We start from the raw sequence: 13236 nt of genomic DNA, 5'->3' as shown, positions 1-13236 counted from the left end.
AGCTGAAAGAAGAGTAATGGAGGTGCAATGATTGGGGAGAATAGAAGGGAACATGCCTGGGGCAAGAAAAAGAAGGGAGGGGACCATTTGGAAAGGAAAATCAAATCTTTAGCGTTTCTTCTTGGACGTTGAGTAATAACTCACATCTTTGTAAGAGCATAAAGGTTTCCAAAATCCTTTCCTCAGTTGTGTGAGATGGCTGCTGCAAAGCTCAGGATCCTTATTTGATGGTAGGAGTGCTGGCCATGTTTTTCTTCTCAATGCATCGCCATGCCAGGGAGTGCTTGGCTTCCCTACCATGCACTCCACTGCTCTGGATGGCATGGGAAGCAGCCCTAAACAATTTGAGCATTTCCATCCAATTAGTTACTGAGGGTCCAGGGGTAGGGGTTTTTTTTGTTGTTTTTTTTTTTAGCTTCTTGATTCATGGGGAATGCTGATATAGGCTGACTTTTCCATTTAGAAGCTGGGAGAGAGAGGACATTAAATAGTGATTTTGCTTGGAAATAACCTGGAGTTAGCAATGTAGAATGAACAAAGGATGAAAGGGGGTATGATGTGCTTCTGACTGCCAAGCAAACTCTTTCATGAGGTCAGAGGTCTATAGGAACCATAGTACAAAGGGAAAACCTCTCTGGTCTGGTCCAGTATCACCGCCATGAGAGTGAACTCTGATGGACTCCTGTGGCACTGAGATAGCTCTATGACAGGAGAGGGGCTTTCCTCCAGAAAGGATGTGGGGGGGGTACTTTCTAGAAGCTTTGTAGTGTTGCTGTAGGCACCATCTGCTGAGGAATGAGAAGTGAAATGCCATCTGGAAGGCCAACTTAATGCATGACTGTGAATGACTACAAGGGGATTGTCCAGATCTCTGGGTCAAGGGATCTTGTGTGGGGGTGGGGGAGAGAAAGAGAGATTAAGAGAATGAGAGAGAAACTGAGAGAGAGATTAAGAGAGTGGAGGGGGAAGGGAACAGGGAGACGGAGAAAGACAGAGGGAGAGAAAGAAAGAGAAAGAGATTTTTAGTTTTCTATTATACCCTGTGCTATCACACCATAAATATGATACCTCTGTCATAATTCCAAGTCCCTATTTCCCTGGACTAAATCCACCTTCTTTCTCTTTCTTGCCCTGAGCATGTTCCCTTCCATTTTCCCCAGTCATTCCACCTCCATTGCTCTTCTCTCCCCCTCAGCTATGAAAGGGATTTTCCCCTTCAGTAGTCTGTTTCCAGGTTACCTTGAGTCCTTTTTGCATTCCCAGACAACTTCCTTACATTTAAAAGCAAAGGTGTATTTAAAAAGATCTTTGGAGTTGGAGAGAGACAGAGACAGAGACAAAGACAGACAGAGAAAGGTAGAGAGACAGAGGGAATATTTTCCATGAGCTCTGAAAAAAGCTCTGTAAATTTTGTTGTTTTTTAGCCTTATGAAATATGTGCTTGCAAGGGCTATTGGTGACAACATTGAGTGGTATCATACAGGGAAGTTTCTAAATTTTCTGGGTGAGGGCAATGGGTCACAGATGGGGGAAAAAAATCCATCCAGGAAAACCAGAAGCAGGGGTGGGAATTGCAAAGAGGCTAGTAACTGGAACAAACTGCTTTAGCAGATAATTAATACTAGTGATAATAGCTAGCCTTTGTATAGAGCTTTGAGATTTGTAAAGCACTTTACATACGCTGTATCATTTTGATACTCCCAACAATCCTGGGAGGTAGGTGCTATTATTATCCTAATTCTACAGATGAGGAAATTGGTCAGTGACTTGTTTGGGGCCACACAGCCAGCGTTTGAGACAGAATTCAATTAGGTGTTTCTCACTCCAACACTAACCGCTCTGTGTTCCTCCTCCTCGAGGCTCTTTAAGACCTGAGAACGAGTAAGTGACTTGCCCAAGACCACACAGCCAGTAAGCACCTGAGGCAGGGATTAAACTCAGGTCTTGCTGACTCAAAGTCCAGAGCTCCATCCACTGTCCCATCTAGTGACCAAAGCCAGTCCTCTAGCCCCTAAGCCAAAACTGCCTCCCTCTTCATTTCAGGAATTTTGGATTATAAAAGGGGCTATGCCCTAAGAGTCTTCTGTATCCTTCCCAGTGTCTAGCACAGAAAAGGCACTCAACAAATGCTTGGTGATTGATGCATCTCTGCTTCCTTATTTCCACAGTAGGAGAGAAGTAGGAGAGGATGATGTAATGGGACATGAATTACACCTCTAATCAAGAATCTTGGGGGCAGCTAGGTGGCCCAGTGGATAGTGCACCGACCCTGAAGTCAGGAGGACATGAGTTCAAATCTGGCCTCAAACCAAACACTTGACACTTACTAGCTGTGTGACCCTGGGCAAGTCACTTAACCCCAATTGCCTTTAAAAAAAAAAGAATCCTGGGTTTGAGTTCCAGATCTGCCCCTTGCTAATTGGGCAAGTCACATTAGTAATAATAATAAGAATCATAACATCCAGCATATACATAAAACTTTAAGATTTATAAAGCTCCTGACACATTATCTGATTTGGTCCTTACAACCCTGTGAGGTAGGTACTATTATTATGCTCATTTTACAGTTGAGGAAACTGAGGCTGAGAGAAGTTAAATTACTTGCTCAGGGCCACACAGCTAGTAAGTGTCTGATGCAGGATTCCCATTCAGGTCTTCTGACTCTTAAGTCTAGCATTCTCTATATACTCACCTAGCTGACTCAGCTTGGGAAAAGTGTGCTAAGTATTGTTACCAAGAGGTAGCCGTGTTTGAATGACTAGAGTGCTGGACTGGAGCTCAGAAAAAGCCCACGTTGTGCTGATGGTTTTAACACTTATTAGCCATGTGACCTGGTAAGTCACTTAGTTTTCTCATCTGTAAAATGGGTATCATGACACCTTGAGTACCTACCTTTTAATGGTTGTGAGAAGGATTAAATTGGATCATATGTGTAAAATATTTTAAAGCACTGTGTAAATATCAATTATTATTTTTTCACTCAAAACTTTCTTTTCCTAGTCTTCGCAGTGGGGATGATAATGCTTGCTCTATGTTCCTCCCAGGGATGGCACTGGGATTAAATGAAAAGGTGTATGTGAATGCACCGCATAGATGCCTAGGATTATTACACGGTGCTACGTTTTCTTTTGGCATCAAAACCCAAAGGAGCCAATTGCTGTAGAACAGGGCTGGGGATCCTGCAGCAGGGGGTGCAGATGGAGATGGAGGGTGGAGAAAAAGAGATAGAGAGAACTAGGAATTCAGCTGGGCAGGAGGAAGGTTGACAGAGCTGGGCCAGAGATCACCATCCTTAGCAGAGAGGGGCAGACAAACAAGTCAGCCATCCTGTCCTAATTGGACTTCCTGCTTCCAGTCTCTTCCTTTTTCAGTCTATCCTCCACAAAGCTGCCAGAATGACCTTTCTGAGACATGCAACTGACCAGGTCACTCCCCTGCTCTAAAACACTCAGTGGCTCCCTATTGCCTGTGGGGTAAAATATTAACTCTTTAGCCTGGGATGTAAAACCCTCCAAAGTTTGGTTCCAATCTTCCTTGCCAGCCTTTTTTTTTTCATGGTACTGCCCCTTCCTTCTTGAATTCTACATCCCAAACAACCTGAGCTACTTACTAGCTGCTTCCCCAGGCTGGGTGCTCCATCTCCTCTGTCTCTGTCTCCAAGGTCTGTAGTGCACTTTTTCCTTGTCCCCACCTTTTATAATGCTTGTCACCCCTTCTCTGTGAAGTCTTCCGTGACAGGCTCCCCTCCTGAAGTTGCTAATATTCCCTCCCTCCTCAATTTTCCTTATATTCTACTTATGAGTATATGGGTTATAGCCCCCGAGAAGAATGTAAGCTCCTTGAGAGCAGGGATTATTTCATTTTTGCCTTTGTTTCTCCAGGACCTACCACATAGTAAGATGCTCAGAAAAATAAATTTTTTTTTCTAAATTGAATCAAAATGTTCGCAAACTGAAAATAATTTTGGAGTAGCTTAAACCAAATCCTACACTGTAAAAACTCTCCCTTTCGGCAGGATGTAGGTTGGTTAGAGGAATGTCCTGCTGCTTTCAAACTTCATTGACCTTCCCTGTCTATTTTTCCAGCTGATTCTCATGTTAGAATCTAATCCAGACAGAAAAGCCTGGAAGTAAACAATAATAAACTTTTAAGTTTATGTCTCTGTAGCCAGAATCTGGATTAATATTTGGGGAGACTTAACCAAATTTAATTTGAAATATAATAAATTGGAGCAAAGTCATTCAATTTGTTGCAATGTCTTTTGGCATCTTTTAATTTTGTGTCACATTCATCTGGAGCAATCAAATTATTTCATTCATTTGAGGCCAAGCCCTGTGATGCATGGAACCACACTCCATGTTGAGGGCATTAATTAAATCTCCACGAGCAGAGATAATTAGCCAACAGGAAGCAGAAGGGGGAGGGGGGTTCCAAGGGGTATGCTAGTCAATAGTGAAATACGAAAAAGAGGTTGAGCATGCTCTAGGAATGCAAGTGAGCATCTCAGAGTCATAGAACCTTTGAGAGGAAAGGCCCCTGCCGGTCCTGGATTCCAAACACTTACCTGATGCATGAGTCCTTTCTATAACCCAGATGGGACTGGGACACTTCTAGTGATGCTTCCTTAGGTCAACTAGTCCATGTTGTTGTGGTGGTGCAGTTATTCTGAGACCTCTTGTTGGGTTTTCTTGGCAAAGATACCGGAGTGGTTCACCACTTCCTTCTCCAGCTCAGTTTACAGATGAGGAAACTGAGGCTATGAACATTGACATAGCTTGTCTGAAGTCATGCTGGCAATAAGCTGCAGAGCTGGGATCTGAACACAGGTCCTCTAAGTCCAAAGGCAATATGATTGCTTATACGGCATGCTATCTCATTTCACATCAGCTTATATTCGACCTACTTATTAGAGGCCTTACTAGGAAATGGTGCAAAGTGGGTGAAGGAACTACATATTTAGTAGAAGTAGGGCATCTCTTGAAGAAGAGGCAGCTGGATGGCATGCAGGATAGAGCACTGGATGTGGAGTTAAGAGGATCTGAGTTCAAATCTGGCCTCAGATACTTACTAGCTGGATGACCTTGGGCAAGTCATTTAACTTCTGTCTGCCTTAGTTTCCTCTTTGTAAAATGAGGGTGATAATAGCACCTACCTCCAGGGTGGTTGTGAGGGTCAAATGAGATCAAATGAAAATCAGATTATTATAAAGTGCTTAGCTCAGCACTTGGCATATAGTCAGTACTACATAAATGTTAGCTATTATTACCATTAAAGGGTTTAGTACAGCACCTGGAACATAGCAGGCAATATATAAATGTTATAAAATATATATTATATAAAACATAAAAGCTATTATTATTATTAAAGTATTGAGCATAGGCCCTGGCACATAGTAGGAGCTATCTAAATGACAGCTGTCATTATCATTATTATTATTATTATTATTATTATTGTTGTTGTTATTAAAGTGCTTAGCACAGCGCCAGGCACATCACAGATGCTGTATAAATGTCAGCCATTATTACTATTATTATAGCACTTAGCACAGTGCCTGGCACATAGTAGGTGCTATACAAATGCCAACTATGGTTATTATTATTAAAGTGCTTAACACAGCACCTGGCACATAGCAGACGCTGTATAAATGTTAGCTATTATTATTATTATTATTATTATTATCATTATTATTATTATAGCATTTAGTGCCATGCCTGGTACATAGTAGGTGCTATATAAATGTTAGCTATTATTATTATTATTATTATTATAGCACTTAGCACATCACCTAGCACATAGTAGATGCTGTATAAATGTTGGCTATTATTATTATAAAGTACTTAGCACAGTGCCTGGCACACAGTAGGTGCTATATAAATACCAGCTTTTATTATTATTATTAAAGTGCTTAGAACAGTGCCTGGCACATAGTAGGTGCTATATAAATGTCAGCTATTATTATTATCAGACCACTTAGCCCAGTACCTGGCTCATAGTAGGTGCTTATTTCCTTCCCCGCCCCTCTTCATCCTGGAACTCTCCTCATTGACCTCCATGGCCACAACTTCATCTTGCACTGACATCGTGTCAATAGTGAGGCAGGGGTTTTCTAGTGTTAGAGGATAATTGGCCATCTGTCAGCAGGCAATGCTATTGGTCTGGAGGACTAGTGGGCACTTGTGCCTATAGAGATGAGGAGAGGAAATACCAAGGTCTAGCTGCCTTGGAAACCCTGCTTTGTGGTCCGGTACCATGGCAACTCAGACTGACAGCTTTGTGGAGGTTGTCTCTTCCTGGGTACCACTGAAGAACCCATTGTTTGTGGGAAACGAAATCAGTCTCCAGGAAGGTCTTTATCATTTGAAAAGGGTTGTAAGCTACTGTTCCTTCAACATGGTTAGCTAATAGTTCATACAATGTTAGAGCTGGAAAGGATCATAAAAACTGTCTAGTCTACAAATGGGGAAACTGAGATTTCATAGAAACACATTTATTTTAAAAAGGTCGAATAGTTTATGACAAGATTAAATCCCAGGGCTTGTGACCTCTGGGCCTAAGGTCTTTTAACTATGTCATACCACATTACTTCAATTCTTCCAAATGAAGTTTATTTTGCTTGGTAAAATCAACCAAAAGTTCTTCCTTCTTACCCTAATCCAGTCTTGTCTTCTTATTTGTATTAGAAAATTCTGGCTACATTCCATCCCTAAAGTGGCTGCATTTCAGGGCTGATTGTAAAGGGCAATGTTCACGAATCAACTGCTTGCAATTACTAATTTGCTTAAAAAAAAGACCACTCAGATATACTGAGGTGAAATAATCTATATAAATGAACCATCATAACTGCATTTCCAGCTATTAAAATACGTAGTGCTTATCAGAAAGATATATGCAAAAATTATGTTCTCAGCTTTTGCAATCCAATTGGGTTATTCAATTAGGCCTCTTATAATACATCCTCAGACAATGAGGCTGGCTGCTCCTCCACATTAAGAGGCTCCTGAGTGATAATTAATTTGACATGGGAGTGACTTCACCATGACCTCTTGTTTTCTGCTATGATCACGAACCTATTAAATCACCGATGATTCATCAAGGACATTGCTCATTAATATATTTTGCCTCTTTATCCAATCTAAAAAGCATTTTTTTAATTTTCAATTTTATTGATATCTTCTCTTTTAGGCCACCTTTATTTCCAAATATAGCCCTTTCCCTCCCTTATCCAGTGAACCATCTCTTGAAACAACATTTTTTAAATAACAGGGGAGCAGAAAAGAAAAAAGTAGCTTAATAAAACTAAGTAACATATTAATTGAGTTGGACAATACACTCAATGTTCCACGCCCAAATTCCTCGCCTCTGAAAAGGAAGGGAAATATATTTTCTTTTTTATTTAGACTTGCACATTATAATTACATAGTGATCAGTTTCATTTTTTTCTTTTTCTTAACATTATTGTAGTCACTGTGTATGATTTTCCTAATTCTGTTCATTTCATTCTGCATCAGGTCATATAAATCTTGACAAGCTTCTCTGACTTCTTCATAGTCACTGTCCACCATGGCATGGTAATATTCCAATATGTTTATATACCACAATTTATTTGGAAAACCTGCAATCAATAGGCATCTACACTTTATTTCCAGTCCTTTCCTACCTACCACAAAGGTACAGCTATGGATATCTGGGGCTACGTGGGATCCATCCTTCTGTCTTTCTGCATAGTACTAGTCTAATAATAGACACTTAATAAATGTTAATTAATTGATTCATTTTCTACACCTAGCAAGGACACTTCTGGGTCAGTGGGTATGGACATTTTAGTCACTTTTTTAGCATGATTTTAAATTGCTTTCTGGAGAATCATTGGACAATTTGCAGCTCTGCCAACAATGTTTTAGTATGCCTATTTTACCACAAGCTCTCCAACTTTGACCGTTTCCCTCTTTTATCATCTTTGTCACTTCACTAGCTGTGAGATGAAAACCTCAGTGGTTTTTTGGGAGTGTTTTCATTTATCTTCATTATTAATGATTTGGATCAATCTTTCAAATGCTGTTACTACTTTGAAATTCTTTTGAGAACTGCTTGTTCATATCCTTTGACTACTTAGTGAATAACTCTTGGTCTTAATCATTTATGTTAAATGTATATAGATACAGATATGGATATAAATGTTGGTTATCAAGCCCTTATCAAAGGGATTTGATGCAAACACTATTCCTTATCAATAGCTTCCCTTTTTGTCTTGGTTTAATTGAGTTTGCTCACACAAGAACCTTTCAATTTCACGTTGTTGTAATTATCTTTTATCTTTTGTGGTAACTTCTTTCCCTAGATTGATTAAAAACTGTCCCCCTAGTCATAACTAGGAAAGATGCCTTATCTTGTTATTGTTTTATTTGTTTAGATGATAGGGCCTTTAATATTCAGTCCACCTATGTCCATTGTTAGCTTATCATGGTATTTGGAGTAAGATGTTGGTATAAAGCAAATTTCTGCCAAACTGCCTTGTACTAACAAGCCTTTGTGTACTATGTGCAGTGCACTTTACTAAGTACTGGGGGTGCAAAGACAAGATGAAAAGTAACCCCAACTTCAAGGAGTTAACATTCTAGTAATTGGATGCAACATGTAAACAAATATATACACAATAACTTGAGAAGGACGGCAGGAACAATAACTGAGAAAGCCCATAGGAGATAACATATGGACTAAGCCTTGGAGGAAGCTAAGGATTCTTAGGGGCAGAGGTGAGGAAGCCATGAAGAACACATTGGGGTGTGAAAGAATCAGCAGCCTCACACAGGACATCCTATCTCCCACCTCCAAGCCTTTGTACTAGCTGGAAGGCCTTCTTCTCACCTCCTCCTCTTAGCATTTCTGGCTTCCTTCAAAATTCAGTTCAACACAATTACAAAACACATTTCACACAAATAAATGCAGGTCTAAACAACTGGAACAATATTAATTGCTCATTGGTAGGCTGAGCCAATATAATAAAAATGACAATTCCATCTAAATTAATCTATTTATTCAGTGCCATACCAATCAAACTACCAAAAAATATATATATTTTATTGGACTAGAAAAAAATAACAAAGTTCATCTGGAAGAACAAAAAGTCAAGCATATCAAGGGAATCAATGGGGGAAAATGTGAAGGAAGGTGATCTAGTCATACTAAATCTCTGTGTTATAAAATAGTAATTATCAAAACAATCTGGTACTGGCTAAGAAATAGAGTGGTGGGTCAGTGGAATAAATTAGGTACACATTATATTTAGTAAATGACCATAGTAATCTAGTATATGATAAACCCAAAGATCCAAGATTCTGGGACAAAAATTCATTATTTGATTAAAAACTGCTAGGAAAACTAGAAAACAGTATGGCAGAAACTAGGTATAGACCAACATTTCACACTGTATACTAAGATAAGGTCAAAATGAGTACATGATTTATACATAAAGAGTGATACCATAAGCAAATTAGGAGAGCATGAAATGGATAACCTGTTAGATCTATGAATAAGGAAAGAATTTGGACCAAACAAGAGATAGAAAGCATTCCAAAATGTGATAGAGATAATTCTGATTATATAAAATTAAAAAGTTTTTGCACAAACAAAACCAATGCAACCAAAATTAGAAGGAAAGCAGAAAACTGGGGTGGGGTGGAATTTGCAACAAGTATCTCTGATAAAGGCCTCATTTCTCAAACATATAGAGAACTGAGTTAAATTTATGAAAATGCAAGTCATTCCCCAAATGATACATGGTCAAAGGACAGGAACAGACAGTTTTCAGACAAAGAAATCAAAGCTATTTATGATCATATGAAAAAGTATTCTAAATCACTGTTGATTAGAGAAATGCAAATTAAAACAACTCTGACCACCTCACACCTATTAAATTGCTAATATGACAAAAAAGGAAAATGATAAAGGTTGGAGGGGATTTGGGAAAATTGAGACATTAAAGCGTTGTTGATGGAGTTGTGAACTGATCCAACCATTCTGGAAAGCAATTTGGAACCATGCCCAAAGGACTGCAAAACTGTATCCAACAATACCACTGCTAAGTCTATATCCCAAAGACATTTTTAAAATAGGGAAAAGGGCGTATTTGTACAAAAATATTGATAGCAGCTCTTTTTGTGATGGCTAAGAATTAGAAATTAAGGAGATTCCCAACAATTTGGGGAATGGTTAAAGAAGGTGTGGAATATGATTGTAATGGAATATTGTTGTGCTATAAGAAATGACAAGGAGGATGATTTCAGAAAAACCTGGAAAGACTTACACTAACTGATGCATAGTGAAGTGAACAGAACCAGAAGAATGTTGTACACAGTAACAGCAATATTGTATGATAAAGAACTATGAATGACTTAGCTAATTCTCCCTAGGAACTCATGATGAAGCATGCTATCCACCTCCAGAGAAAGAACTGACATCTGAATACAGACTGAAGCATGCTATTTTCCACTTTCTTTCTTTCTTTCTTTCTTTCTTTCTTTCTTTCTTTCTTTCTTTCTTTCTTTCTTTCTTTCTTTCTTTGTTCAAATCTTCTTGTACAAAATGACTAATGTAGAAATGTTTTACATGATTGCACATATATAACCTATTTCAGATTGCTTACCATCTCAGGAAGGAAGGAAGGAAGGAAGGAAGGAAGGAAGGAAGGAAGGAAGGGAGGGAGGGAGGGAAGGATACAATTTGGAACTCAAAACTTTTTTTTAGTGTAAAAAAGTGTAATTGGGGGTAAAGAGTAAAATATTATTTTTTTAAAACTCAGTTCAAACACCACCTTCTTCAGGAGGCCTTTTTCATGCCCTCCAGCTGCTAGCGAAAGAAGGAAAGAGAGAGAGAAAGAAAGAAAAAAAGAAAGAAAAAAAAGGGCCAATTTCTATGTGAAGCTGAGGTTGGGTGAAGGTACAGGTGAGTATAGGTCATGGAGTTGAGAGGTTGGTAAACTGAGAGGCTAGAATGTCTGAGGGGGCATGTACACGTATGTCAAAGTGCCCAAGGAGTAACAAAAGCAGGGCTGAGGGTGCAGAGGAAGTCTATGAACTAGACATTGGACCCCTTGAAAAGGAAGGGAGACAAATCTCTGTGAGAGGAGCTCATGCGGGCTGGGCTCGGAGCACTTTGCCCAGCTGGGGGTGGGGGGGCGGGAGCAGCTTGTGGAGTTCTGTCTGTAAAGCAAGGGGACAGCAGCTCAACCGCCCAGGCCCATGGGGCCATACACATTGCCAGATCTGTGCCCTGTAATAAGTATTGACATAGCTTCAGCTCCTGGAAATGCTGGAAAGAACTAAAGCTTGTTTAAACCAGCACCTTCTCTTTTCCCAGACACAGGGAGATAAAGGAGGGAGAGAAAACATTCCCCAGCTCTCAAAGGAGAAGCCTGAGCATGCACGAAAGACTAGAACTCAGTTTTGGCACCAGTCATGTAGACAGCTTCATCTGTAGCCTACCTGATAGGCATGAGGGCTGGAGTAAAACTGAGCCTGTGATTTCACCACTATGGAGAACCCCTAAATAAGGAAAGTCCCCTCTACCAGCAGAGCTTGAGTCTTTCTCTGGAACTTAAAGAGTCTTAGCGATTTGCCTAGAGCCCCGACAGGTTATCTGTACAGGGTCACACAGCCAGTGTTCAGAGGTAGGATTTGAACCCGGGTCTCCCTGGCCTGAGAGCAGCTCTTTATCCAGTGTGACACAAGACTGTGACCCTACCTGATAGAAGTTCAATAAACAATTCCTTGGAAGGAGTGTGGTATACCTGAAAGAACCTTAGATTTGGGAGCTAATCCTAATTCTACTATTTACTACCTGTGGGTCTGTTTTTTCATCTGTAAAATGAGATTGAACCAGATGACATTTTAGATGAATGAATGGAAAAAACAATTTATTAAAGTGTTTACTGTGTGCAATTATTGTGGCTATTTAGTTGAGTCCAACTCTCCGTAACCCCATTTGGAGTTTTCTTGGCAAAGATACTGGAGTGGTTTACTATTTTCTTCTCCAACTCATTTTACAGATGAAGAAACCAAGGCAAACAGGCTTAAGTGACTTTCCCAAGGTCACACAGCTAGTAAGTGCCTGACGTTGGATTTGAACTCAGATCCTCCTGACTCCAGGCCCAGCACCCCATCCACCATGCTACCTAACAACCTCTAACTGAACTAAGTGATGAGGATGCAAAAAGCCCAATATTTCCAGTCTCAGCAAGCTCACCTGCAAATAAGGGCAACACATATGGAAAATGTCAGTTGCAAGTCAGATGGAATTGTCCCACAGTCTGTAGGGTGCAGCGGCAAAACACATGGCAAGGCCTCTTCTTTGCTGTCATTTCCTCTAACAAAATCACATCAGTTCTTCCGTCCCTAAATCACGTTATTTTGCTATCTGTGATGCCAGAGATGAGCAATACAAAGAGAGAGTAAGGACAGTAGAAAGAACTTCACTCTGGAGACAAAAATGTGGATTCAAATCCCATCTCTGATACTTGCTACCTCTATGACCTTGGGCAAGTCACCTAGTCTGGGCCTCGTTTCTTAATCTGTAAAAGGAAGGGGTTGGACTCCAAGGGGGTAGCAGACTCTAAGATCTGCTCCAAACCTAGGATCTTACAAAGGAATTCTTGCAAAAATAGTTGGTATAGTGATTAGTACCATTAGAAGGAAGGGTTGCCATTTCTGTTCTCAAGATGAGAGGTGGAGTCTAAAAATTTGCCTGTAGTAAGTGAAGAAATAGAGCTGAACAAATCAGATATGGGAAGAAATATAAACTTTAAAAGAAAATCCTAGGCTCAGAGGGCTTAACAAAGCACAGTATAGCATGAGATCCATCCCTAAAACTGGAAGGAAAGACCTAAGATGACATCGCTTCTGAAAACAGATGGAGATCTGCCTGGAGTTTCCTCTGAAATGGAACTTAATTTCATGAGAGTCTTCGTGAGCCTAATTGTCTAACTCTTTGAATGGGGTGCAGCAAGGAGCCAGCACCACCAGCAGCCAGGTTCCAAGACTGGTCCCTCTATGGAATAGTCATAACTCCATGAAGTCCTGAACCCTGGACTCTAGAACTCATAAATCATATGGTCATTACCACCAGTAAAGCACTAGCCCCCTAGGAGGTACTCAGAATTTCCCCAGTATCTTAGGCAGCATCTGAATCTTCCCCTAATCCTGATCTAATTACTAGAGCCAAGCTAGAGATCAGAAAACCTTT

This window comes from Phascolarctos cinereus, unplaced genomic scaffold, assembly GCF_003287225.1.
Source record: "Phascolarctos cinereus isolate Bilbo 61053 unplaced genomic scaffold, phaCin_HiC Scaffold_3;HRSCAF=262, whole genome shotgun sequence".
NCBI lineage: Eukaryota > Metazoa > Chordata > Mammalia > Diprotodontia > Phascolarctidae > Phascolarctos > Phascolarctos cinereus.
This window is presented reverse-complemented; position numbering follows the sequence as displayed.